Raw genomic sequence first — 23,288 nt, 5'->3', positions numbered from 1 at the left:
GGCAGAGCTGCCACTTTGGTCTAGTGATTAAGGCACCTGGCTAGAAATTATGGGACCATGAATTCAAGTCTTGACTCAGCCATGAAAACCAGCTTACTCTCTCTCACACACTCTCTCTGTCAGCCCCACCCACCTCACAAGATTGTTGTTGTGGGGAAAATAAGAGGTGGAAGGTGTGTATTGGATATGTTCACCACCTTCAGTTATTTGTAACAATAAACACAGGATACATATTAAATAAATAAATAAATTGCTGGACTGCACAACAGATGCAAGAGTTCTAAATATAGTCAAGGAATGCTTCTTCCACAAGTTGCTTGTATCTAGTTGTGAGCCTCATAGGTCACTTCGTAGCCATTCTCAATGACTTTTGTGTCTGCAGCACTGATTGTGAACCAATCACAACCTGTCTTTTAAACTGGTAATTTTATTAAACATTACAATTAAAATGATATAAACTAAGAATAATAAAAGAATAAAAAGAAAAAATAGAAAGCGCAAAAAAAGAAAAATAGAGAACAATGTATAAAAATATAGTAGAAAAACATATGAAGTGACTTTTGCCTTCATCACATGTATAAATCTGTTCTTTTCCTTTAATTGTAATTTTTAGTTCCTACTAGTGTCCAACCTTTAAAGTTCAATCCTATTATATGTATTTTTTCTTTTTAAAAAAATCAAAACAACAACATTTTCCAATGGAAAGGATTCTCATAATTAATTTCAGAATTTAATTTCAAATACTTCTTGACCTTGGTTCATGTATAACTTTCTAAAAAAAAATATTCTAATCACTCTTTTGCTGTTTATTCCAAAAAGGAGGAGGAGGAAGAGAGGGAAAAGAAAGAGGATAATTTTTTAAAATCTTTAAACTTGTATTGAAAACTTCTTTTACTAAGGGTTGAAGAAAACCCACCTATAAAACTTGTGCTATAAAATTTGTTGCTCCAAAGTTTTTTAATACCTGAAAAGCAGTTAACAAGCAATTTCCAAAAGTGATCTGAAAAGAAATTATGCGAATCCTGTGTCCATAAAAGCACGAACTGCTTTTTGGGGGAAAAACGGTGCTCCCTTGTCTCCCAGGGCTCTAAACCCATCAGACACCACTGACTTGTGGTCTCATCGTAAGGAGTGACTGCCTGGAGCGCTTGTGAGCGGCGATTGCAAGCCCTCTTCCTGTCCAGAGAGGAATTCTGAAGAGCTGATCCATTTGCCGACTCTTCGTTCCACTTTTAACAGAGCTGTCTTCCATTCACTAGTCCTTCCCTGGAAGTCCTACCATATACCCTGCCTTAAGGTATATGTGTGCTATTTGCGTGTATGTATGAAGGAAGAAGTGCATAAAATATAATCTCGGTCTTGATTTGGGAATAGCAATTCAATATTTCTTAGGAATAGTTTTGTTCAAAAAAAGAATAAGGACATCAGCAATCTTAGGACTCCTTAATGCCTGATTTTGGATTTACCTAAGTAACAACCATAGCCAAGAATCAACAATCCCTCTTTCTGTTTCTTGGAAAAGCCTGTTCACTATCCTGAGTAGTATGCTGAATAGGGCAATTAATTAACGGATTGATTAAATTGGCCCTGCAGTATTGAAGGACTCCTACACATCAGAGTCCCAGGAACTAAATCTTAGAAATTGAAGCCAGGATTCAATTAGGAGCCAGGGCACACAACTGGGGTAGCGGTTTTAGAGAAGGACAAGAAGCAAAACTATTGAAGACTTAATGTCACTTACCTTCAAGTTGTCTGCATATCCATTCAGATGAATTCTCCTTCTGAGGAAACAATAATTAATCAAGTAGCGGGGTGGTGATGGTTTCTGCTTGGCTATATAAGGGATGTGGGAGGCAAGATTTGTATTCCAATACCTAATGGCATCAGGTTGAAGAAACCTGTGTTGATGGACCTGCTGAAGATGGAATAAATCTTATTCTTTTCTGTGGGGCTTGTATGCTTGGTCAAAAAGAAGTTCTGGGGAATCCACCCTTTCTACAAGACATCATGCCCTGAAATATCCAAGTTATGTTTGACGGGGGAAAAGACTGAGAAATGCCCCTGCCACCCATAATAATTACCAACTGTGTTACCGCACCATTTCAGAGATATGAGCTTGACTCACCCTTTTGTTGGGTGGATGGCTGAGATAATGAGTTTGGACAATAAACATGTGGTGTCAATTAAGAATAGTAATAGCGAATGTGGGAAGAGGTCTGGGAAGGGCAAAACCTCTTTGTCTTGGTGAGACACATAATGAATAGTGGCGGGTTTGGGAGAACGCTATTCACAGGTGGCAGGAAATCATTTTCTAAGAAAAAGAGATTGGCGCCCATTTTTTTCTTCTTCCTTGCCCATCATACACCCTTTATCTTCCACTTTGTATTATCACAGGAGCTGAAACACTTAGAAAAAAAATGGTCTTGGAAATTGTTCTGAACCAGATATCTGGAGAGGACCTGGGTTACTGTGTTCAAGGGATGGTTTATATTAAGTAGTTCATTTTCATATTCCAGCTTAAAGTGTGTGTCCTTAGCAGTGTGGTTAATTGTTTTTGTATCAGTCTTGTAAGTTGAACTGGGGAGAGAAAGCTGATTCTCACAGTTATATTTTTTGCATAGAAGTCGTACATATTAAAAAAAAATAGCCAGCACACTTGCTTTAATATTTTCTTTAAGAAGTTCATACTTACTGGTGTCTTTTTAAAAAAAGTTGCTATGGCATTAATTTAAATCATGCTTGGCTGGGTTTAAAAACCCCAGGATTTATTTTATTTTATTATGAAGTTTCATGGGCAACTTGAATTCCTGTCAGCGCTTTATCTCCATATTGAGATGGTTTAATGATAAAATTCTAATTGTTGTGCTTAGGTTTAAATTCTTTCTCCAGAGCAATTAGAAGTGAACCACAGCTGTGAGCAGAGAGTAAGGCCTTTCCTTAGTTAGCTAAATGGAGCTGGCAACGTACTTCGGAAAGCTGCATGATTAATTGCAATGTGGTATAGCGTAATTCTGATCAAAATCTAAAATTTCTTCCATTTCTCTTGCACCGTTCTCTGATGCTGGGCCAGAATGAGAGCTACTATAACTGCTTCATCTGCTCAACAATCCCATGTTGGGTCAGATCCTGGAGACGGATTTGACAAAAACAAGGTTTAGAATTAAGCTATGACTATATTTTATTTTTTCCCCAAGCTGCAACAAGTATTAGTGCAATTAACTTATGTGTCCAAATAATCCTGTACGTTATAGAAATATCTTCCTTTTACACACACACACGCTAAATTTCGCCATCACCACCACTGCCAGTCATGAAAAAAGATGAAGCCGTCAGCCCCAAGGCCCTCCTCTGGCATTTCAATTCTTAGAGAAGGAGGCCACACACAGAGACAGTTGAATTAGAACACCATATAAGTATCATATTTACTCCCCATTTCTAAGCTGCTGATGGAATTTAACAATAGCAATTGCACTTAAAGACTTATATACCGCAGTTTATAATGTCAGCATATCGCCCCCCAATAATCTTGGTCTTCAAATTACTGACCTTGGAAAGATGGAAGGCTGAGTCAACCTTGAGCCCCATCAGGATCGAATGTGGGCTGAGTTTGCCTGCAAGATTGCATTTTAACTACGGTGCCACCAGGGAATTTCATGACTGGTAATTCTATAGCAGTTGCTGCAGTCATGGTTGGATCATGTGTAGAGGATACCTGTAGCCCACTGGAAAAGATCAAGCCCGTTTTACTGGCTTAACAGCTGAGAAGAGAACATCTCCAGATAGTGCCAATTGTTTCCGTGGTACATACGATCAGCAATAAAATATACGGAGAGAAAATAGACTGGTTGGAAGAGTTAGGACATGTTCTAAGTCTGAGTGACAGACAGTGTTTCATGTGGACCTGCCTCTTGTATCAAAATGTCTCTAAATAACTCAATGTGAGGTGACTATGCATGACTCTTGTTGCAGCATTTCATCTCAGAAATAATGAGAGTGTAGTACCATTATCTACCCCAGGAGAATGTTGCAGAATTTCCCTCCTCTAATTCCACTTCTAGCGAGCACAATACTTCCCAATGTCTGTTTTGAAAGGCTGTATATGTGTTGCTAAATAAATCAGGTTTCTTGATAATCCTGTATAGGCCAGAGCTTGTTTGGAAGGTCAGCATTTTCTATTTTTTTTCTTTCAAGCTTTTCTCACTTAAGAGCCTGTCCGGTTTCTGCAACGTGCAATACATTCTCATAGGTGGTTTAAGCCAGGCTGTCCTCATTTTACCATGGTGTTGAAGTTGAACATTGTCGAAGCAATTAGAGTCATGCTCTGTGCATAGCTAGCCTTTTATTTCTAGTGTAGAGTTATCCCTGGAGAAAAGAGCCTTGCCTTGCCTTTCTAAGAACACACCATGTTCCTGTGCTCTTAGTCGTGGGTTATACTGTTCAGTGAGATGTTATGTGGATGTGCCTTAATGGATAGTTAAATGAATTTGGATGGCTTCATCTGTTATATACTTTAGGGACTTGATCGTGGGAAATAGTTTGCAATCAGACAGCAGCGCTTTAAACGAAATGGGCATTTCTTTAATCAGGTGGCAACTGCTCCAAAATGTGGCTTTACGTGTAGCATTCCAGTAGCTGGTAATATGGGTTCCCACTATCCATATTTTTTCTATAGCGTTTACTCAGAAGTCCTATTCAGCAAAAGCCCCTTCAACTTTAAGTAAAAGCTTCCTCCTAGCATTTTTTGCTAATGGTTTCCTTTTTTTTAACCACAATGTAGCATGATTAATGAAACAACAATATATTAAATCATTTATGGTTTTAAAGGGTATATTACAGGACATTTATGTAGTTCAATTTCTGGTTAACTCATGGGTTATTCTGCTATAGAGATGTATTTGGATCCAAAGCAGGCTTCATGTCCAGCTTGGGTAACGTTGCTCTTCCCATTAACTGTTCCTTAAAAGAGTTATTATATCTTTTTCTGGGCTTATCTGGTAGTTATGTGGGCTCAAGAAAGTATATACTTGAGCATAAAAGATAGTAAAGTATTGGCATACAGCCTCCCTCTTAATTTTCAACTACTTTAGTAATTTACTCCATAATGGAGAAAACAACAATGGGCGCTGACTGTTTTAATATTTGGTGCAATTGATCTCTATACTGCTAAAACTCTTCTCCCTTTGTCTGCTTGTAACCTTCAGTTAGCCCAAACAGTGTATCATTGTGCAAAAATGTTTGAATCAAGGTGTACTTCAAATCTGTTAATTTAAATAATGCAAACACAACCTGGGGCCCATTACTCCTACATTATTGAAATTTCAAGGATCTTCACACCCAGTTGTATTCACAAAGTTGTGATGTTGCAGTGTTGTCACAGTTAGCTGTGCTCACATCAGGGGTGGGATTCAAATTTTTTAACAACCGGTTCTGTGGGCGTGGCTTAGTTGGTGGGCATGGCTTGGTGGTCATGTGACTGGCTGGGCGTGGCCAACTCAACATCGCTCACATCGAGGCACACATCTCACCTGGCCTCTCATGACTGTGGGGATGCTGCAACAGTCATAAGTGTGAAAAATGGTCATAAGTCACTTTTTTCAGTGCTATTGTAACTTTGAATGGTCACTCCACACAAGCAAAGTACCAGCAAAGGAGGGGAAAAAAACTCCAGAGAAATTCCTGAGACAGGAAGTCTAGTCCTGCCAAGAATGTAATAAAGGTTAACGGAGAGGCAGTTTCTGTAAGCAACACCAGAATGTTTCCTTCCTGCCTTCCTTACAGGATTAGACCAGTAATTTCTTCTAACAACCGGTTCTCCAAACTGCTTAGAATGTTAACAACCGGTTTTAGCGAATAGGTGTGAACCGGTAGAATCCCACCCCTGGCTCACATGATCAAGATTTCCAATATTTCCAGCCTACTTCTCAGAAGCAAAATCAATGGGGAAGTCAGCAGGAAGTTGGAAGTCACTCCAGCTACTTTTTTGCCTATGCATATTCATTTTGTTTGAATAAGTAAGGAAATACCTCTGAAGGAATGACTAAATGGGTCTAGTAATATTCTAAATTTCACATTGATTGAACATTTCAAACTAAGATGAGGAGCATTACTTCTGTTGAGCACCACATTTCTGAGAGAAAAAGTTAAGAGCAGGATGGTAGTGAAGGTTATGGTAATAGCCAGAAATGGCCTTTGGTCACCTGTCTCATCTCTGTATCTTTCTGTCAATTTCTCCTCTGTGTCCAGAAATACCCCCTTTTATTTTCTCTTTCTGATGTCTGAAAGAGAGAACTAAATCGAGAACTCTTCCACTTCTATCACGGGTACATTTCAACTCTGTCTTTGTTGGCACTCTGAATAAATGTTTTATTTTTTCTCTTTGTTACAGAAAGATGCCTTTCATATGTGATGTGGCACAAAGTTTTACATTGTGAGGATGAATGAGAATTTTTTTCATTTATGGCAGTCTAGTAACTTCATACACGAATTTTGGTCTGAAGACTTTATAGAGATAGGACTGATAACAGAACAACATATTAAGCAAACATTGCAATATAGAGTTCTAAAGTTATCTAGTGTGGAAAATAAAAATTTAAGAGGCAAATTTCTTTTTCTTTCCTTTTGAAAAACAACAAGGCAAGTTAAAATAGCCTATAAAGGAAGGCTCATTAAAGCTCTGGGATGTTACAGTTACAATTTGTCTCTTTGTTTTTATGGAAAAGATAACCTAAGTTAAAATCATTATAGAGAAACACAATGGAGAGTTTATTTTATGCAGATTGGTGTGACTTTATCTTCTTCTTGAAGAATTCAAATATTAAGCTCTCTACATCTAAAGAACTGCAGAAGCTTTCAGAACAACTAAATGTATTTTTTAAAAAAATATACACACACAAATAGACTTTCTAAAGGACAATTTGGCATATTCTTGATTATGGATTGTATGCTGTATGCTAAAAGAGTATATATAATAAGGCATATCTTAGAACACCAGCAACCCCTGTTTCAGGTGGGTGGGGTCCCTCTGGGGGAGCTTTTATTGTATAATAACCCCATTTTATTGAGGTAAATTTACAAGGGGTCCAGAAGTTATCATCGTTCATTTGGAACTGTCCCATATCTTCCCCTCATTCCTTCCTTCATTTTTCTTCCCAGAGGAAATTATTTGGGAGGGAGAAAGGTACTGCTGAACAGTTTCAATTAGTAGCAATAAGAGCTCCCTATTTGAAAAAGAAATGTCCTCAGAATAGTGAAAAGAAGACAGCAGATAACACAACTTCAGTTCCAAGATTGACAGAGCTGGCAGAACAGGGTTTGCTTCTCTTCTAGCAAGAAGGTAAAACCAAAAAGAAGTTCCTTTGTGTACTTTGGGTGACAACTCCCTCAGGTTTTGTTCTTCTTTCTCAAAGAGATCAGGTCTATCTTGTCAGCTGCAGTCTCTGGAGCTAATTCACCAAACACCAGGGGGAAGAAGGAAGGGAGGTAAGGAAGAAGGGGAGAGAAAGTCAGGCTGCAGAAGAATGGTGAAAAGCTCAAGCATTAGACCTGTTGTCCACCCCTCCCTGGCCTTGTGGACACAGCCATTGAATATTAGGGGGTTGACCTAGTTGGAATTGGGATAGGATCTTGTGGCACCTCCATAATATTGATTCCTGATGACTATGCTAACCTAAAATGTGCCAGAAATGGCAGCCAGCAAATGTTTTCACCATCTCTTCAGCAACCACAGGCTGGCAATGGGAATTCATGACATAAAGATGGCTTCCAATGGCAACCAGCGAATGTACGCCCACTGTCAGGCACAAAGAATCAGGATGACCAGTTAGAGTGCAGCATAGATTTATTTAAGCCTATATTCAAGAATCTAGTCAACTAAAGTTCTGTATTAAATTGGCACCAGATAAGGGTCAGTGAAATTGAGGAAGGGTTGGTCTTAGAGCGCTTGCAATGACTCTAAGCTAATGACATATTTAACTTCATCTACCAGGTCTGCCTTCTCTTCTATTACATCCATAATTAACTCTCCTCCGCACACTCCATTTATTGTGGGGAAAAGAATGGAGAATAATGAAGTATCTGGAGAGAGGAAGAAAAGCTAGCGTGGAGAAAATGAAGAGCAAAGGAGATGCAGGGATGTCTGTTTTATTGCTCACAGAAAGGAAGTCATAGATAGGCCCTTCCCAATCAAGGACTGGAAGAAGCCCAGCATTGTGCAACCTTTCATGAACGGAAATCACATGTATGATGAACGAACTGGCTTCTCTTTTTGAACAGCTGCTGATAAAAAGAAGGGGAGAAGGACACTTGTACCTCCATAGAGCTTCTAAGATAAAGAAACAACATCCACTTTTTATTCTTAATTCTTCTCCTTTTACCCAGCATCTAGATTGCTTGCTCCCTTCTCTTCTTCTTGATCTAGCAGAACAAAGGAGAGTAGATTCTCATGCGGCATTTCAAGAAAGAAGAATAGATGAAAAAAAAGAGAGGCTTCAACAGCAATGGAGCTTGTTCTGGATTCACAAAAGAGATCCAGGAATCTTTGTCCCAAATGGTAGCTTCAGCTCAGCTCACTCTCTTAGTGACATAGAAAAAAAACACCATTCTCCCCTGACAGAAGCAGCCCCAGTCCCCCTCCCAAAACCATCAGCTTTTCAAGACAGTTGGTCACCACAGAGCTTTACCAGATGACTCAGCAAATCTTCCAGGGATAATTTAGAAGGCAGTGAAAGGAGACTGAATCAGCAAAAATTCCAGAATTCTTGTGTGAATTGGACTGGAAGGAGAGTCATAGCAAATATACTTCAAAGGCATACAGATGTACTGGGTTTGGTTTTTCCTAGGTTTTAAAGGGGCAGCCCTTTCAAACTACAAGTACATCATTTCCTCAGGGATACCTTTCAGAGAATCATAGGGCTGGAAGGGACTTGGGAGATCAATTTATCAATTAATTGCTCCAAAGTTGTGGAGTGGAAGTTTTTAAGAAGAGATTGGACAGCCATTTGTCTGGAATAGTATAGAGTCTGCTTCAGCAGGGGGTTGAATTAAAAGACCTCCAAAGTCCCTTCTACCTTTGTTATTCTGTATGCTTCTAGCCCAACCCCCCCCACCTAAGGCAGTAGTCCTTATACCATGCTGGACAAATGGATGCCCAGTCTTTTCTTGAAAACTGCCAACGATGGAGCACGCACAACTCTGGAAGGTTTGCTGTTCCATTGATTAAACAATCTCACTGTCAGGAAATTCCTCCTTATTTCCAAGTTGGATCTCCCTCTGATGTCCTGTCCCTAGGTGCTATGGAAAATAAATTGACACCCTCTTCCCTGTGATAGTCCTTCAAGTAGTAGAAGACTGCTATCGTGTTTCCCCTAAGCCTTCTCTTGAGTTAGGCTAAACACGCCTTGTTTCCTTAGCTGTTCATAGTACTATTTAACCTCCAGACCCCTTATAATCTTTGTTGCTCTTCTCTGCACTCTTTCTAGAGCCTTCTCCATCGACTGTGCGCTGTTTCCCTACTTTAGATGTAATCCTTCGTCCATTTCATTTGAAGCATCAGACAGATCTCAAATAAGATTTTTCCGTGGTAGTCAACATTCCCAGTGTGCCTAACCTTAGCAGGAAGAGTGGAAGAATTGGTTACACAGTCTGTAGGTATACATGTGTTTTCAATTAGACAAGACAGCCTACCAAATAGACTGCCCTAGTTAAACTTTTACAGATCGCAGGAGATCCCCTTAATTGATTTCTATTTAAATCCATCTAACCTCATGTAATTGGTACTTGGTATTATTTGGATGTTTAGGATCTACCTAAAATACATACTTAAGTTTGTATCAATTGTACCATTAGTTTTTTTTTTCTTTCCCATAAACAAAAAGATTGAGGGGAAAGTATATTTAATGCAATCATTAGCCTATTGGCAGAGAATGTATGACACTGTTGTGGTTCACTGGCAGCCGTTGCAGCCGGAAGCGGAATCGGGCAGTGGGGAAGAATGGGGACCAGTCAGGGAGTCTGGAGAGGACTTGGACGAAGGTCCTGCGTCCGATGCAGAGATGGGACCAGGACCATCTGGGACTGGGGTGCTGCTTCTGGAGCCTTCCCAGAAGCAGAGAATTCAAGGAAGCCTGTTCCCAGTGCACGTGTGTGCAGAGCTGCTAGAAGGCGAGAGCAGCTGAAACAAAAGGGGAGACTTGGGAGTAAGGCTGGGAGGTGATTGCCCCTCCCATAAGGCATAAAGGTCAGGCTAAGATGATGAAACCTTTGCAGGAAGCAAAGTAGTTCATTTGGTTCAGAGTCATTCTTCAAGCTCTTTGTTACCTGCTGGTTTTTTTGCACTTTGGTTGGTTTTTTTTTCTAGTTCATCTGATACTTCTGTTATTGGCAGCACTTCACAGAAAAGAAAGGTGGGTACTTATCTCGGGGGACTGTTTGAGATTAATTCCTGCTGGGAATGAAAACAATTCCCAGCATTGCAATAAAATAAGTCTTGTTTTTAAAATAAGTGTGTGTGTAATTACGGTTTAGGAAGCCTTGGTCAGAACAGACACTGGCACATTCCAGCAGTGCCAAGCAAACCCTTAAATGGACTAAGTCTGCTAAGGTCAGAATAGACACTGGGCATGGCAGTGACCCTGACTGCCATCTGGAGGACAGCAAAGTTCATTAGGCATTACACATTAAAAATAGACAAATCCACTTCTGTGGATAAATCTGATACTTCTGGTTGTTCAATTCTGTGGGTGTTAGAGGTGGTCAAGGCCTGCCCACGGATACTGCTACTCCTACAGAATATCATCTTGGACTGCTGGAGTCTGTCATCTCCAGCAGCCCAAAGAAAAATAGCTAGACCTATAAATTAGCCATCTGTCACTTCGGTAATAGGCCTAATAATTCCACTCAAACTACTGTATCATACAGAACCAAAATATGTAAAGGGGAACATTTATACAGTGCCTGCCTAATGATGGGAATATACTTCTCCTTGACTTATTTATTTAATGCATTTATTAGACTTATTTGCTGGACGTCTTGCCAAGACGCAACATTTATCTTTGTGTATCCATTTAAAGTGGTTTCCCTTTTGTGATTCTTGGGCACAAGTGGTAGTTCCATGCAGCTGAGGTCAATTCCCCATGAGGAATTTATTGTTCACTCTGCCTTCTCTTTAGAAAAGCAGCGAACCCTCTTCTGTTGGAACTCTATCATATGGTGAGCAAAAGGCTAGGTAAAATACATTCTCCACAACCTGGCCCTGTTATCTGACTTCCTCTAGCTCAGTTCTCCCTATCAGACAGACACCTACACAGAGAAAGACTAGAGATGCTGTTCAGTCTTCCTTTGAACTTGGAGTTATGGGGTCTCTGGGAAACTCCATATATCTCACTAGAGAGTTGGTGTCAGCTATCCATCGAACAAGCAACAGTAGGAAGCAATCTTCAATGTGTATTGATGATTTTCAAGCCATTTGTGGAAGCCCCAAGTGCTGCTGCTAGATAGACACAAGTCACAATAAGCAGTCATCTGAAAATACTGAAACAACATCTAATTAAGTTTTGTCTATGCTCTTCCCAAGAGCACAGTGATTAAGAATAGAAAGAAGATAGCCCGGTTGAAAGCAATCATGGAGTCATTTGCAGGCTTGAAGTTAAAACTGTCAGTCACTGTTTCTGTGTCTCCTGCTTGTCTTTTTCATTATGAATAGCTTGAAGACACTTCCAAGAGTTTCAGAAATGTATGAAATTGGCCTACAAAAAAAGTACAGAAATGAATCTCCAAAGATTTCTGAAGACTTGTTGCCATTTTCTAACGAGGTTTCCTGCTATCCCCAGGCAGCACTAATAACCTTCCCTGGGGCTATTGGCCTTAAATTTCTGTTTTGGTAAAATTATTGTTGATATTGCATTGCCATTTTAGACTAGCTAACACTCCAGTTATATATTACTTTTTTTAAAAAAAATCACTACAAATCAGATCTGATGAAAAATGAAACTAAAAAAAAAACAGAGACAAAATATGCATGGTTCAGCAGCAATCTTGTCATTTTTTAAATGCTTAATGCAAAGAACGACTAGGGGTGACATAATAACAGTATTCCAACATCTAAGGGGCTGCCACAGAGACGTGGGGGTCAAGCTATTCTCCAAAGCCCCTGAAGGCAGGACAAGAAGCAATGGATGAAAACTAATCAAGGAGAGAAGCACCTAGAACTAAGGAGAAATTTCCTAACAGTTTGAACAATTAATCAGTGGAACAACTTGCCTCCAGAAGTTGTAAATGTTCCAACACTGGAAGTTTCTGAGAAGAGATTGGACATCCATTTGTCTGAAATGATATAGGGTTTCCTGCTTGAGCAGGGGGTTGGACTAGAAGACCTTCAAGATCCTTTCCAACTCTGTTATTCTGTATTCTATATTCTGAATGAAGACAGCAATTCAAGGCAAAAATAGTGTGGCAATAACCTTTTTTTTTTTTTTTTTTTACCATGGTGAGTAGGTATATCGAAGCACCTTTCACCTTTTTGGAATAGCAATATTCTGTATATTTTTGTATTCAGAAGCAATAATATTTGACATTCCCTCATTATGCATTGAGAAGACTCCTGCTCTGGCCCAGTTCTCAGTGACCTAACTAAGAAGACTCCCAGTTGACTCTAAGAAGGCCGTATTTTACCTCCTTCAACTTTTTTTCTCTCCAATTGATTCAGATCCTAAAACCTATGCACTCAGATTTTCCTGGTAAAACTCCACTTATGAAAAGCTATAGAATGTCTGCATATGTGTAAGTTAAAGTTTTATTATAGTTGTAGGCCAACATATAAGAAGATATTCAAATAGCATTTTTTTTCTTTTCTTTTCTTTTCTTTTTTTTTTTTGAAAACAAGAGATCCAAAAATTAGGTAGACCCCAACATGAGGAAATCCCACTATATGTCAACCAGATCTCTGGGACGCAGAGTGTGAAGCCCTGGAAGATCTGCTGCCTTTTTACTGTCTGGAGGAAATTCTTTAACCATCAACAGGCTGCCAAGTTCAAAAGCAAAACTGAGCTTTGCATGATTTAATTGAAAAAGACAGAATACAATTATTCATATGAACTGACTAATATCTCTCCTTTCTCATCTCCTGCAGACTCAGATAAAACTTTCTACAAAACTCATAGCTATTTACAGGCTGCTTCAATGAAGGCAATAAGCTGCTAAACTGATTATTTTTATCTTATTTATTTAATTTTATTACCAAAGATCAAAGAACTCTGCTGATTGTATCATGGGGTCTTTTCCAGATTATTTAGTGCAAAGAAACAGGGAAGAAATAGAAAAAAATCCACTGGTTACAGTTATTAGAGGAGATCATATCAGAATATCACAGTTGTTTTGCCTTTATTGCAGGTAATTAAGACACTCTTTTCTAAGATAACAATTTTTTAAATAAATGTTCTATTTTCTGAACACCTGAATCCATATTCTGCATTAGAGTTGTGAGTGTGGTGCAGCTGGTAACGGTAAACCTCTTTCTTTCTTTCTTCATCGGCTTTTATTATTTTATCTATATATAAAATGCAAAGAAAAATAGGAGATAGGAAATTAGAGGAAGAAAAAAGAGAGGGGGAAAGGAAATGTATGGTACAGGGGGAAAAAAAGAAAAAAAGGCATTGACTTCTGACTCTTTTTAGCATAGTGCAAGATAAAAACATTGCAGCCTCAACTTTTTGCTTTTTACACAATAGTATATAACTAGCCATTTCTTTAAAGGCAAATCTGATCAACAAAACCAAGGTCAAAGTTTCCTCTTTTTTTCACCACAAGCACAAAATCCAGAAGTGATGCCTAAATGAAAAATGTACTTAAATATATTCTCCTCTTTGAATAAAATAGTCAAATTAACCATTTCTGCTTTTTCCTTGCTGTGGAAATAATATGTATTTCTATTTGCACCTAATACTGTAATATTTATGAACTATTACCATTTACATGAAGCTTCCTCACCTCCTCAGGGGCATTCCTGTGGGACTCAGAATGAAATGATGGGTGGCTGTGCAATCAAAGCCCTGCCCTTTTTAACATGCATTGCTCAAATGTAAAAAGGGTGGGGATCTGTACCACCATCTTGGCTTTTTTGAATCCTGTGCAGATCAGTAATGGGATTCAAAAAATTGTACTACTGGTTCTGTGGGCGTGGCTTGATGGGCATGATGTGGCTTGGTAGGCGTGGCAGGGAAGGATACTGTAAAATCCCCATTCCCTCCCCACCCCACTAACCTGCTTTCCAGCTCCGTTCTCCTGTGCAGGGCAACAAAAGAAGGCCCAGCCAATCAGCTGGGACTCAGGAGGCAGAGAATAGATGGGGGCAGGGCCAGTCAGAGGTGGTATTTGGCAGTTCTCTGAACTACTCAAAATTTCCGCTACCGGTTCTCTAGAACTGATCAGAACCTGCTGAATACCACTTCTGGTGCAGATGGTTCTTTACTTGGTTCTCTGCCTTGGCCATTTCACCTGCTTGCTTGCTTGGCTTGCTTGGCTTGGCTTGATCTGTCTCCTCTCTTGGTGCCATTGCTACTATCCTCACAGCTCATGTCTGCATATTTGAGGGGAAATGCACCTATGCATAGATAGGGCCTAGATTGATGGAATCACACATGTTCCTCATCAATAGTCATTATTTAAGATTGTGTCTCAGAAATTGAAGGACTGATTCAGTGCTGATTCAAATTGATTCACTAAATATAGTTTCTCTTCTTTTGGTGCATTGTTTGTAAAATTGTTGCTTTTACTGCACAGTGAGACAACCAATATTAAGCAACATCTTGTTGTTTCTGTTCAGTTGGCCAACTCTTGCCTTGACATGAAATTCTTCATGTTTCTGTACAATGTCCTCTGTGTTCCTTCTTGTCTCTGTTCTCTGGTTCTTTTATCCTAATAGTAGCTGTGAAATTTTCTATCCGCTCAGCTAATATCATAGGAGATAGTGGAACATTACTATATATATATTGCATGCAGAAGTTTAGGCACCCTCCAGTGAAATTGTATGATTCATGTACCTAATTGAACATAAGATCAAACCCTCTACATAGTACAGTTTAAAACAACATATTTCTGGAAGTGTGAATACACACTTAGTATTTATGTGTAGATATTTATGGGTTCAACATAAGAAAGCAAACAACGTGGCCATTTGGACACCATCCCATCCAGTACTTGTAACACTTCCTTTGGCAGAAATAACAGCTTCCAAACATTTCCTGTAGCCATATAAGAGTCCTATTTTTGCTTTTGGGATTCTTTTTTTTTCTCTCACTCTTTCTTGCAGAACTAGAGTATTTGAGCATAGGTCTCTTTGCATGTCTAGATGTTTAGTAATACTCAGAGTATTCATGCTTCTGGGAATTGTGAAGATCATACCAAGACCTTTATCTTTCTTTCACTAAGTACTTCGTGGTTAATTTGGAGGTAAGTTTCAAATTGCCTTGCTGAAATGCCCAATTTATTTTCAGCTTTCATTTCTTCCCTGACTACGAGACATTAGCTCCTAGGATCAGTTGATTAGCGGAATCCATTCTTCCTTCACTGACACTGTATTTCCTGTACACTGGCTGCATCCCAAAGCATCATTTTCTGTGAATAACAGTTAGCAAGGTGTTCTTTTTTTCAGCTGCTTTTTCCTCTCTTCTAATGTGGTTGTGACTGAACAGCTCAATTTTTGTTTCATCACTCTAAACCAGTTTGTCCCAAAACGTTTCAGACTTATCCAAGTATTTTTCCACATGCCATAGGCAGTGACTTTGTGATGAGGTCAGAGAAAAATATCCTTTTCTTCATGCAGATCATTGTAGTAGAATAATGCTTTATAGCAGAGCCATGGAATCCCACTCCAGAGTCAGCTAAACTGTTCAGCAGGTTGCTAACATTGACCTCTGGTTTTATTTTCCAAGTCTTGTATGTTTTCAGTCAGGATGTTAATATGTCCTAGAAGCTTCGCAATCAGAGAAGAAATTGAAGTTGAAAAGAATTTAGCTATTTTACCAAGACAACATAATATTACTAAAAGATTTTGGAATGGCCTTCAGGGCCCTGCATATTAATGAAAATTTGTGTGGCGAGTTCAAACTCACAATTCATACTGCGAGATTTAAAAATATATCTGAACTATAAGTATACTATTGGAAGGATCGGAGGGGTGGGGAATACGAAAGCAATAACAGAAAGACTGCTAGATAGTTTCAAAAATATTTGGAAGCTGTAATTTCTGCCCAAATAGATGTTATAAAATTCTGCCTGAAAGAATGTCTAAACTCTAGTTATCAGCCAAATCCACAATTGCACCTAAAAGTAAAAATGCAATATGAACTATGCAGGAATATGTCAGTTTTAACTTTGAATGATATAGAGATTACATCAGCATCTTGTTCAGTTAGAGATTCATTGAAACACGCAATCGGCCGCGGGTGCTTGTGCATGCAGCTATTAGGAGCTTCACCAAATTGTCTGGTATTAGGTATATAAGTTTCATTTTTCAAGATGAACAATGGGAGAATTTTGCTTGCCTTTGATTATACCATGGGTTAGCGCTATAATATGAACTTTTTCTCGGCAGGATCCCTGTAGGCACTGTGGCATTGTGTAGTAAAAATGATGTACAGGAGCAGAATATTGCTAAAGCAGGACTTTTTCAAGGACCTTTTTGTTTCCTTGAAACCCGCCTTTTCATGTCAAAAGCCATACTCCACCAGTTTGGAGGGGGGGGAATAAAACAAAATCCAGGGTAGCTGTGTTCTAACTCACAGTGCTTTAATACAAAACAGTTATTTGAAAAGTTAGGATTCCTGGATAGTTGAAATATAGGCAGCCAGCTGGCTCTTGTCGATGGAAATCTGTTTGCTTTATTGAGATCAGGAAGATAGGAATTACCTGCCTGATTCATTCCCCAAAACCCATCCAACCTATTATCCTGTCTCCAACAGTGGCAGCACCTGATTGCTTCAAGGCTTGATGCCAGAGTTTCCATGTATGGGCAGATGGGGGTTAATCTACCCCAGGATACACTTGTCCAAATGGCATCATGCTGGAAGCCAAAGCAGGCATCCTTCTTCAGAATTTGATTTCACTAATCCATTTTTAGAGCATTCTATCAGTTTCCTGGCCTTTCAAATTAAACCAAACCTATGATATGCTTTCCTGTGCATCCTTCTGTGCATCTCATTGGAGATGAATGTGAGATAAAAAGAAGGCAGTTTCGGTTCAAAGATATTTAAAAAGCACTTGCAATTGCCTTAAACTGCTAGGAAGCTGCAGCTTTTTAATTGGTATATTTAAGGCTAGTATTATTTTTGCATATTTCTAATAGCATCTTATTACTTAAATGGGGTAAGAAACAGCAATGGAACAACAACATAATTTTAATAATGCTCATTGAATATACTGTACTGTTTAAAACTGCACACCCATATGGCAGCTAATACTTACCAGAGCCTTCGTAAGTAGGCTGACCCAACATATCAGCATGCTAGAGTTTAGCCACCACTGCTATAGGCTGTCAAGTAATAAATGCTTTTTTGATGTCCCCATAACTCTTCATTTAATTTGGAAATGTTTATAAGATTGTGGTGCTAAGGGTGAAATAGTATGAACACTTACTTGCAAGTAAGTCTCACTGAATAAACAGGCACAAGATCAAGCTGTAACAATGCTTTATTCCACTGCAGTGGATCTTGATTTGTTTATTTGTTCAGCTTCTGACTGTCTAATCTCTGCTCTTAACCCCCATTCAGGTGGTTGTATGTTTTATGGATTAATTATATACTTCTGCATTGACAGATTTATCCTTATGGACCTTTTCCTAATGCCTGTGTATGAACTGAGCCAAACAAAAGCAGGCAGACCCTCTTCTCCATGAGCATTTATTTAGCCAAGAGAAGGGGGGGAAAGCCATCCAAAACATAACGAGAGAGAAATTTGGTTTTATAGAGCTTAAACTCTGCATAGATCCACTCTAAAAACCCTGAGTTGTGAAATGCTAACTGGCTTTCATATTTCCACCAATGAGAGACGAAGCTATTAGCTATGTGGGAAAATCCATTTTGTTCCCCTCCCTATTGAATTACTATATGATTTGGGAATTAAACATTTATACTGCTTTAACAAAAGTAAAATGTAAGGAAGCCTTTTCTTGCAAATCATTCCTTTAAGAAGAAAACAATCTTCTACTAAATTCCCACAATGTCTCTTTCTAATAACTATGGCCCAAATGGTGGAAAATGGAGGGTGCAGCCAGGAGTAATCTGGAGCAAATGGCTGAGGACTGAGATCAGATTATATACCCACTTGGGCAAGAATACAAAAGGAATGGTCAGATCAGAAGCTTTGTTGAATCTCAGAGAAGGAAATATGCGCCTCACCAAGTGCTGGATGTAAACTCACACTTGGTCCTGTAGTATTTAGCTTGATGGTCGCCGTTCTCTATTGCGAGGGAAGGGAAGCCACTAAAAGCTGAAGGCGCAGCTTTCTGGCCAGGATCCTGACTCCTTATCTTACTCCATTATGAATGTGGAAAGTAAGCAGGATTGCTAAGGGTGCTATCCTTAGTGAGGTTTGGCTTAGAGAACGCAGTCACTGAAGGTGTCCTGACTTCCTGCTTTCAGGATCATTGGATCCCGACCGCCAATATTCCTGGATTCATGGAAGCCTGGTGCTTTTGTGACATTGCTCCTCTCATAAATAATCAGCACCCTGTCATGCCACTCACTCTCTTGTTTAAATAAGCCTTGGATTCACATCCCTTTCCTTTTACTTTTGGGGTGGCCCATTCATGTTTCTACTGCCACCTTTATCTGTCTCCCATTATAGTTTGTCCATACCAACAAAGATGATTAGGGGACTGGAGGCTAAAACATCCAGAAATATTTCACAAGAAGAGTTCTCCACTCCTCTACTCGTTGTAGAATACCTTATGCCACCAGACTTGAAATTCTAGAACTTGAAAACCTTGAATTACGCCGTCTTCGGTCTGACTTAAGCATGGTATATAAAATCATACATTGCAATGTCCTACCTGTCAATGAATACTTCAGCTTCAACCATAACAACACAAGAGCACACAATAGATACAAACTCAAAGTAAACCACACCAAACTTGATTGCAGGAAATACGACTTCAGCAATAGAGTGGTCAATGTCTGGAATACTCTACCCGACTCTGTAGTTTCTTCCCCAAACCCCAAAAACTTTAACCTTAGACTGTCTACTATTGACCTCACCCCTTTCCTAAGAGGTCTGTAGGGGGCGTGCATAAGCGCACCAACGTGCCTACCGTCCCTGTCTTATTGTTTCTCTTATTCTTTTATTTTTCTTATATGTACCCATTTCATGTATTCACAACTATGTATACATTTATACTTATTATCTTGTAAACAATTGGCAAATCAAATCAAATAAATAAATAAATAAATATGAAGAATGATTGCAGGAACTGAGTAGGTCTAGTCTAATGAAAAGAAGGACTAGGGGAGACACGACAGCAATGTTCCAATATCTCAGGGGCTGCCACAAAGAAGTCAAGCTATTCTCCAAAGTACCTGAGGACAGGACAAGAAGCAATGGGTGGAAACTAAGGAGAGAAGCTGGCCTAGAACTAAGGAGAAATTTCCTGACAGTTAGAACAATTAATCAGTGGAACAACTGGCCTCCAGAAGTTGTAAATGCTCCAACACTGGAAGTTTTTAAGAAGAGATTGGATAACCATTTGTCTGAAATGCTATAGGATTTCCTGCCTAAGCAGCGGGTTAGACTAGAAGACCTCCAAGGTCCCTTCCAACTCTGTTATTCTGTTCTCTTCTAACTCCCTATGCCCTCCCCGATCATTAGAGGAAACTAAGAAATGGCAGCAGTAGATAAACAAGATTTTTGAGCCAAGCACTCGAAAGAAAACGATCAGATATTTTTAAAAAACAGCATGAATGTGTTCATTTATTGATGTAGCTTTAACAATAAAAGCATGTAATAATATCTTCAGATTTTGTGAAAGGAGAGGTGGTGATTTGTTGAAGAGAATTTAATGTGCTCAGATTCAATGCGTGGCCTCTCTAGACTGGGCAGGAAGAGAACTTTTTCTGCTGCCTTTGAAGAGCTACTGTCTGTTTGGGGAGATAGCAAAGGCCATGGTGGAACAATTGTTTGTAGGAGATGTTAGGCAACTGCCTACATTGTCCTCGACTTACAACTTCAATTAAGCCCAAAATTTATGTTGCTAAGCAAGACAGTTGTTAAGTGAATTTTGTTCCATTTCATGACATTTTTTGCCCCAGATGTTAAGTGAATCACCACCATTAAGTTAGTAACAGGGTTGTTAAGTGAATCTGGCCTCCCCATTTATTTTCCTTGTCAGAAAGTCACAAAAAGGGATCCATGACCCCAGGACCCTGCAACCATCTCAAATACATGCCAGTTGCCAAGCGGCCAAATTCTGATCACGTGACCTTGAGGATGCTGCAATGGTTGTAAATGTGAAAAACGGTCATAAACCACTTTTTTTGTTGCCACTGTAACTTTGAACGGTCACTAAACAAATAGTTGTAAGTTGAAGACTACCTGTATCATAGCTTTATCATAGCTGTATCATATGAAGAATGGTTACAGGAACTGGGCACGGCTAGTCTAGTGAAGAGAAGGACCAGGGGAGACATGATACAAGTCTTTCAATATTTGAGGGGCTGCCACAGGGAGGAAGGGGTCAAGCTATTTTCTAAAGCACCTGTAGGCCAGACAAGGAATAATGGATGGAAACTGAACACAGAGAGATTTAACCTGGAAATAAGGAGAAGCTTTCTGACAGTGAGAACAATCGACCAATGGAACAGCTTGCCCTCAGAAGTTGTGGGAGCGCCATCACTTGAGACTTTCAAGAAGAGATTGGACTGCCATCTGTCAGAAATGGTGCACTTGGGTGGGGGGTTGGACTAGATGACCTACAAGGTCCCTTCCAACTCAGATTATCTGTTATCTGTTAGCTTCCAACTCCCTTTCTATGCTGATAACAAAGGCGCATCTAAGGATATTAGAAGGTATAAATTCATTCCACAAGAGTTACTGCTTAATAAGCATGCATAAGAAGGTACCTTAAAGCCAAGGAAGAACCTGAAAGCCTAGGATTTACCTGAAAACTCAGGCAAGAAGACAGAATGTCTGCTGCTCTTCGCTGCTGCTTCTCAAAAACTCTATATACCATTTTTAGAGGAGTGCATTGCGCGGCTGCTGCTTAAATATTCCCTCTGTGCCTCAAGCAGACATATCAAATATGCCTTTATTTTTATATCACCGTTTTACATTTGAAAAACTTAGTGGGAGCAGAAGAAGGCCTCTTGGTGATTGGCATGAGGGGAAAGCCAGTCAGAACAAGGGGTACCCAGATTTTCTTACTGCAAACAATAAGAACAAGTTCTGTCGGCATTCAGTCTGGGGGTGGGTGGGAAGGGTGTCGTTTTGATTCTGTGGATGTGCTTACACAGCAAGTTTGCTACTGCATGTATGGATATCTGTATAAATACTTAAAATGTGAATAAGTATTGTTCTATTGGGAGGGGTTGTGTGAGGCGGTTCATTTCACATCACTCTGCTGCATAGGAAGAATAAGCAGAGACATGTGTCAGAAATGGGGGCGGGGGATTATGGATTCATAAGGATTGAATCATTCGTGACCTTAACATGTTGAAAAGGTTCAGATCAAAGATAATACAAATTTTCTTAAATAAATAAACATAGCCCTCTAGGTTTAACCAGAGGAATGTAAAAGTTTCAAGAAAAACTAGCTCTGTGGGGCATTCTGCTATGAATATTCTTTGGAATCCACCTAGTTTATTTTGCCGTCCTTCCCGGGAAGGCCTAAGAAGGAAAGTTGCTAACCTCTAGTGGCTGTCTGGGTTTTTTTCAATCAAGCTACAGCAGCCTTTAGTCTTGCCGATTTGAACTTAAATACTGGGGATGAAGTCTTCTGTGTTTGCCATCCATGACAAACAGGTTGGCTGCTCTTTTCAGCCTGGTGCCGAGTGTGCTGGGTTGGCGACTTTCCCCACAATCTCATCCCACAGAAAGCTGATTATATTACAAATAGAATACTGTCCATGGAAACATGGACAGCAATAGGAGAGCATCTTCCCCTATACACACCGGCGCTTTTCCCCGACATAGTTTCTTCTTTCTTTAAAAGAAAAGGATGGGTGGTTTCCGATTGCAGTTATAGTAGTTGAGTCTGAACGTTGTGTTGGTATCGGTTTAATTCAAGATGTAAGGAAGCTTGCTGATAAAACTGGAGTTATGAGCAAAGGGCATTTTTTAGGAGTTGGCGCTTTATGTTGATATTTAGCTCAGAGGCTGCGGTATCCTTCTTTTATATTCTGTTTATCTTTACCCGTTCACCCTTTGGGTACCTAATCTTCAAAGGGTGAGGTCCAAGCCTCTTTATGCTTTTGCACATTTCTAGAATTCCCATATCCCTAACTGTGCTTCTCCCAAATGCAAGTATTGCTGCTGCTGCTGCTACCGCTACCATGATAAGTAGATTCTTAACTATTTGAAGTGCCTACATTCTTTAAAAGGAAACCTCTTTATGGTGATATTCGTCAACTTGCTAGGATTAAAGACAGAAGTAATGCGAAGGGGCACAGAAAGCTTATTTCTTTCATTTTCTCACTGTGAACCATCATTATGAGAATTAAAGGGGGGGGGAACAGATAGCCAACTCTTGGAAATAGTCTGTGCAAAGAATACAACACAATCTGCTGATCAAGGAGACCAGAGAAAACCCCACACTGCGCAAAGAAATCGCACCCCTTAGATCGGAGATTCCCCATAGATGTTGCCACCTCTCGTACCCCCTCCACCAAGGAGCTCCAATACCTGCTGAATCCTGTGCTCCCTTCTGCCAACTTAGAAGTAATTTGCACTAAAAGTTAACCTGCCTGCTGGGAAGCCACCTGTCCTATGTCCTGGTTGCCTCCCAGAGGGATGAGTAGAAATGCTCACTCTAAGCCAAGATCACACGATGTGCCTTGTGGTCTTGAGAAAAGGCTACCCTCTCTTGGCTCCTGGCCAATTGAAGGTTACCTATCCTATGATCCTGAAGCAGATGCTCAGAGGCAGAGGTAGCTTTAATTATTAGTCACATAATATATATAAATATATATAGACATGCAATGGGAACCAAAAGAGGAAGATGGGAACTTGGGGCATGGGTGTGTTTTGCCCTATTTTCTGCTAACGTAATCTCTTCATTTTTCAAGCTGCCTCTCAGGTTGGGGGAAAAAACG

General features: G+C 39.7%; 1 protein-coding gene across 5 annotated transcripts in view; it reads left to right on the top strand.

Annotated features, from left to right (window-relative positions):
• RBFOX3 (RNA binding fox-1 homolog 3) overlaps window positions 1-23,288 on the top strand; it is a 460,997-nt gene that overhangs the window by 358,685 nt on the left and 79,024 nt on the right. The window lies entirely within an intron of this gene.

This window comes from Notechis scutatus, chromosome 2 (assembly GCF_049901735.1).
Source record: "Notechis scutatus isolate UNSWTSFEM ecotype Mainland chromosome 2, rNotScu1.2, whole genome shotgun sequence".
Lineage (NCBI taxonomy): Eukaryota > Metazoa > Chordata > Lepidosauria > Squamata > Elapidae > Notechis > Notechis scutatus.
Note: the sequence above shows the minus strand (reverse complement) of the source record. Positions and strands in the feature narration are given on the sequence as shown.